The sequence below is a fragment of the Bolinopsis microptera genome, chromosome 3 (assembly GCF_026151205.1).
Source record: "Bolinopsis microptera isolate Bmic1 chromosome 3, MBARI_Bmic_1.0, whole genome shotgun sequence".
In the NCBI taxonomy this organism is placed as follows: domain Eukaryota; kingdom Metazoa; phylum Ctenophora; class Tentaculata; order Lobata; family Bolinopsidae; genus Bolinopsis; species Bolinopsis microptera.
The window spans coordinates 6,290,780-6,297,240 of NC_087074.1; the positions used below are offsets into that span (position 1 = coordinate 6,290,780).

The 6,461-nt window shown below is 46.9% G+C and overlaps 1 long non-coding RNA gene across 1 annotated transcript; it reads right to left on the bottom strand.

The window, feature by feature from the left end:
* Nucleotides 1-1,936: 1,936 nt before the first annotated feature.
* Nucleotides 1,937-3,699, bottom strand: LOC134813624 (uncharacterized). Its single transcript, XR_010160042.1, has 3 exons — nucleotides 3,550-3,699; nucleotides 3,013-3,198; nucleotides 1,937-1,989 (listed from the first exon to the last, which is right to left on the bottom strand). It is a non-coding gene; the product is annotated as an uncharacterized LOC134813624 (long non-coding RNA).
* Nucleotides 3,700-6,461: the final 2,762 nt, after the last annotated feature.

Consider the following 6,461-nt stretch of genomic DNA (forward strand, 5'->3'; position numbering starts at 1 on the left):
GTCCCGTACCCCCCCCCCGTCCGTCGTCCCTGTGGTCCGTATCCCGGATCCACGTCCCCCCGTAACCCCGTCGTATCCCCCGGCCGGTTCCCCCCGTACGTCGGTATCGGTCGTCCCGTCCGCGTCGTCCCCCCCCCCCACGTCGTATCCCCTGTATCCCCGCGTATCCGTCTGTCCCCCCCCGCGTCGTATCGTCGTCCGGTACGTATCCCCGAAAGTTTCGTCACCCCCCGTTATCGTCGTCAACCGCCGTTCGCTGTCGTCCCCCCGTCCGTCCCCGTATCACCTCCCCTCGCCGTATCCGTATGGCCGTCCCGTACCCCGTCCCCGTATAACGCCCCGTCCCCCCCCCCCCCCCACCACCCCCACGCGTCTCCACCCCGTCCAGTCCGCCCGTCGCCGCTCCGCGCCGTCGTCCGAACGTCGCCCAGTCCCTCGCGCCCGCCACTCGCGTCAGTACCCGGCCACGCGCGCCGGTGTCCACGGCGATCGCCTGGCCGACGTGTCCCCTGTCGCAGCGTCGTCGTCCCCGTCCGGTCTCCGACCTGTCGTCGTATCCGTCCCCCGTACCGGGCCCAGCCCACCGTTCCGCGTCACCGGTCCGTTCGTCCGCGCTGTCCGCGCTGCCGCCCGCGTACCCTCCCCCCCCCCCCCGCCCGTACCGTACGTCCCCGCGTCCCCCCGTACCGTCCCCCGTCCGCCCCCACGTCCACCCGTATCCGCCACCCTCGGCTCCCCGTCGTCACGTAGTATCCGCGTCCCCGTGTACCCGTATCCGTCCCCCGTCGCGGCCGAGTCCCGTGCCCGTCAGTCGTCCCCGGTCCCGTATCCGCGTCCGTCCAACCCCCGTATACGTCCCCGTACCCGCGCGTCCTCCACCCCCGTCCCGTCGTCCGTATCACCCCGTACCGTATCGTCGCCTCGTCCCGTCCCCCCGCGCGTCGTCCGTCCGTCGAACCCGTCCCCGTCACATGCGAGCGTATACGTCCAACGTCGGTCGTACCTTATCCCCCCGAGTCCCCCCCCTCCCTCGTCGTCGTCCCCCCCCGTCGTCGCGGATAGTCCCGTCCGCCCCCGCCAGTCGTACCCGTATCCCCCCGTCCCCCGTTCTCACCCACCACCCTGTCCGCCCGTCGACGCCGTCCCCCTCCGTATCCCCCGCGTATCCGCCACCCACCTGGATCGCAAGTCCGGCTATCGTCCGCCCGCTCAGCCACGTGCCGCGCAGTCGTTCCGTCCCCCCCCCCGTCCCGGTCCCGCCCGTCTCCCGTATCGTCACGTCCCGCGTCCGTCCCCCCCCCCCCGCCCCGCCCCCCCACGGCCGCACGTCGCGCCCGTCGTCGTCCCCCGTTCCCCCCGTCCCCACCTCCCCGTGTACCGTCCCCCGTCCCCACCCCCGCCACCGTCCCCCTTCGTCCCCCCGCGTCGCACCCCCGTCCCGCGTCCGTCCTCCGCCCCCGCCCGCCGTCCGCGGCCGCAGGTCCAGTTATAACCGTTGCCAGTCCCGTCGTCCTCCCCCCGCCCCGTATAGTCCGTCCCCCACCCCGCCCCCGTCTGTACCCTATTTGATCATTTTGAGCCAATAAAATTTTTTTAGAATTTTGCTAATTAGTTAATTGATAATTATCCAATTAACTTATTATCTGACGTAAAAATTGTTTGAATAAAAGTTTTTCTTCCTGATAATATGAACACACTCGATTGATCCGCAACCTTTTACGATGTTCACAACTAAAGATATTCGACAAACAAGAAAGGTGGTAAAAAGTGGTAAAGTGGCAAAAAGTGGCCTTACGACACGTGGAAAAGTTTGGAAAAGTTGGTCAGCCATAAAGGACATCTATTAGGACTCAAAAACGTCAAAAGTCCTTTGTAAGCTTTGCGTGTCAGCAGATCGATTTTTTCAGACGGATCTGTCTGTACTATTAGTGCAACAAATTAACCTAATGTTCCTTGCTCGAATGGGAGATTTTCCACCAAATCCGATACCTGAAATGAATTTATGAGCCGTAGAAATATTTATTGACCATAATTGACTTTCACGATCAGAAGCAACAAAGTATAACTTCTTTTCCACTAACCTGCAGATCCGCCCCATTGTGATGTACCTACACTTAGTAACTTACCTGCAGATCCGCCCCATTGTGATGTATACACTTAGCAACTAACCTGCAGATCCGCCCCATTGTGATGTATACCCTTAGTAACTAACCTGCAGATCAGCCCCATTGTGATGTGTACCCTTAGTAACTAACCTGCAGATCCGCCCCATTGTGATGTATACCCTTAGTAACTAACCTGCAGATCCGCCCCATTGTGATGTATACCCTGGCCTTAGTTACTAACCTGCAGATCCGCAGTCCGCACCATTGTGATATATATATCCTTAGTAACTAACCTGCAGATCCGCCCCATTGTGATGTATACCCTTAGTAACTAACCTAAAGATCCGCCCCATTGTGATGTATACACTTAGTAACTAACCTAAAGATCCGCCCCATTGTGATGTATACACTTAGTAACTAACCTGCAGATCCGCCCCATTGTGATGTATAGTGTATACCCTTAGTAACTAACCTGCAGATCCGCACCATTGTGATGTATACCCTGGCCTTAGTTACTAACCTGCAGATCCGCCCCATTGTGATGTATACCCTTAGTAACTAACCTGCAGATCCGCCCCATTGTGATGTATACCCTTAGTAACTAACCTGCAGATCCGCCCCATTGTGATGTATACCCTTAGTAACTAACCTAAAGATCCGCCCCATTGTGATGTATACCCTTAGTAACTAACCTGCAGATCCGCACCATTGTGATGTATACCCTTAGTAACTAACCTGCAGATCCGCCCCATTGTGATGTATACCCTTAGTAACTAACCTGCAGATCCGCCCCATTTTGATGTATACCCTTAGTAACTAACCTGCAGATCCGCACCATTGTGATGTATACCCTTAGTAACTAACCTGCAGATCCGCCCCATTGTGATGTATGCCCTTAGTAACTAACCTGCAGATCCGCCCCATTGTGATGTATACCCTTAGTAGGGGAACATCTATTTTGGACGCTTTCAGCTCTTCCTTCCATTGTGCAGTGTCCGGATGAGAAGATGGTTTGAGATGTGATAACAGGGGAAGACTCACTCGTAGTCAAGGATGCCAAGGTAGGGGTTGAACACTGTCCATAAAGCTGAAACTAAAACATTTTGCTGTATTTGTGCCCTGTTTGGATTATATAAATACGAGTGTCATAAGTATAAGTCTTGTGCATATTACAACTTACAAGTGTTATAAGTTTTGTCAGTTTGCCTGAAAGCTTCTAATTCAAATTTTAATTAGGATGTTCTAGGGAGAAAAGGAATGAGAACTAAAATGTTTTTAGCAATTTGCGGGCAGAAGGATATTGAATACTAAATTCAATGAATTTGGTGAGTATTCCCGTGATCACCTGAAATCAGCTCAAAAGGTTAATTACCGGTTTTAATTTGTTGGTCAACTTTTATCTTGAAATGAACTAACACGTCCTAAACTATGAAAAATCACTTACCGTGTCATTTAAACTGTGTATGGCGAAGATGGATAAAATACCAAGAATACCCAACAGTCCTATCTTCCTTAATGTACAAATCCTCATACTCATTACTCAATACTCATGTGACACCAGTGACCCTAAATGAAAATTTGGAACAGTCAGTTTCAATTAATTCAATGCTGATAACTCAGAATTATACGAAACGAAACGAAACACTTTATTTACTACCCCGCTACTATGCGACAAAGATATTGTATAATATATAGCTAAATAATTAAATAATTACAAAATAAAAGCAGTAAGAAACGAGCATGCAATGCTCGTTGTATTCTACCATTCTAGTGATCTTGAAATGGTTCTCATTATAACGCAGGACCCTTAAAAGGAATTTACTAATTTTATCTCAAAGTCAACAGTGAATTGGTATTTAAGGAAGGAGTTAATTTCACCAGCTCCATAAGTATCCTTAATTTTGGTTTCGTTATTTTCTTTATCATTTCAGTGCCTTCCTTTCTCCTTTTTTAATAAGCAGTCCTGTATAACATATATAATATAACTACGTCTGTTTGAAGCTGATGATTGTTTTGACATTATGTTTCTACTCGCTAATAATTGATAATCGATGCCGCACACAAAAATCATGGCATTGATTAACTCCAAGTGTGCTACTAAACGCACACTCAACATGTTTCAATACCTCCCTCCAGGCACACTTTACAATTAAAATTACTGCTGGAACGAAGGAACATGGACTGCAACCCAGGAATCAACTACCTACTAAGCTGCCATGAACGCTTAACATTGATAATTGGTTTGGTATCGGAGTTACAATTTTCTCATTTCCAACCTTTGAGCTAATGAATAACCTTACGTCATTATTTTTTATTTTTACAAAACTTGAGGACAATTTATAATTTTGAAGCATGTAGGACACACAGCGGTCGGGCGCCAAAAAACTGTAGGGGGGCCAAAATACCTTTAAACCTTTAACGTTATACCACCATATTGCGGGTAAAACCTATATTTACAGTTATGCACTCAAAGCTGAGTCGGATTTCCAGGGGACGAGATAGGGGACGGGACACAAACGCAAATGTAAAAACAAAATATCCCTAACAACACGTACAACATGACGTAGGATGAGTTAGTCTTTATTATGATATGATCGGCAATACTGCAGTACCTAATAAAGCAATGAAAGGCATTAGTTTGGTCAAATCAAACGGAACATATGCTATCAGACTTTTAACTGACTAAGGCAGGGTTAAGACAATCTCGACGCTAGCAACGATCCCCTTTTACATAGTTCCACTAAAATGATAATTTAAGATTAAATATGTATAGTAATAGGTAAATAAAGTAAAAATGTAATAAAACGGTAGGGATAAAGTATATTGAAACGTAGTCAACACGTCATAAAACGAACTGGCCCAATAATTAAACTAATAGATCTCCCGCGTAATCTCCCGCGCAATTCTAAGACTCCGATTTGCGCCGTTGCAAAGTTATTATAAAACTAAATTCAACACGTGCAACAAATATATCGCAACAATAGAAATAGATGCCATTAGGTCAAGCTATGGCATTATAGAGTTACAGGATGGTTCAAAGTTGCAAATACGATTAAGTTAATCGTCACTGATCATGGTTGCTCGATCCGATCACTGTGGGAGTACCCCGGATCTCAGGGGCCTTACACTTTAGCAATTAGTGAACAACTGCAGTGGCATAACAAAGGATCGGCCGCTATTCGGCCGCTATTCGGGGGGGGGGGGGGGGGGCATCAGAGGGGGTCTCTTTTTTCTCGAAGTGTAGGTCTGTTTGTAAAATTGTGCACAAATTTGGGATAAATTTAAAATTTCGAAGTATGTAGGACACACAGCAGCCGATATCAGAAGAGTGAAAAAATATATTTCAACTAAATGGGACAGACATTTATATTGTCTCACGAATTATCACACGAATCTCGAATTTACACTCAAAGCCGAGTTGGATAATTTCCCGATACGGGATTGGGGAGGCAACACAAACACGAATGTAAAAACACAGTAACACTAACAACACAAATATTGAGGGGTTGTGTGTACACCTTCGTATATCAGGATAAGTGCGGTAATTGTACTCCAGTAACGCTAATAGAATTACAGTATAAGGGCCAACTCCAACGTTACAAATACCATCACTTAAAATTCAATAAAAGTGTAGATCAGAACATTCCTGCATCCGGGGTAGTACGGGGCATTTCAACTTCCTTTTACAACTATCTTATCTCACGTTACTTGAGCGGAGATTGCGTGAATAGACATAGTTCTGATTGATCATCGAAGGAGTTTCAAAGACCTTAAAAATCCGTAGATTTTCATTTTTGGCGATCGTTTTCGAATGAACGAGGAAGCCGAAGAAAGTGTTGCCATAATGAGATTTTATTTTAGCCACAACTTGTTACTTATTTAACATTTTTATAGTAGCTTGTTTCTTTTGATCCGATGATATTATTATATTCTGATAATAGGTTTGTAGTAGAATTTGGAGAAAAATATGAACGGTAAGGTTTTCAGCGTCCAGACAAGAGACAAAATGGAAATGTTTCTCTTTGAAGACAAAGAAATAAGATATAAAACAAACAAGAAATGGAATATCATTATCAAAATATCATTATTAAATGGAATATTAACTTAACACAAAGTATTTTAGCGTGCACAAGACACACATTGCTACACGTTGTATACCTAATCTCTCGTGCAAGCGAAGCGTGCACTCCGGCGTGCACTCCGGCCAGCAGGTTTCAACGTGTGTTAAGACAAACATAGAATTAGATCGTGTACCCCCGGTAAAGTTCACGCTTACAATAGTCACAGTTACAATAGTAACAGTTACCTGGGGACCTCAGGGTATTATGTTCATAAATAGAGATTCGGCGGAATGAC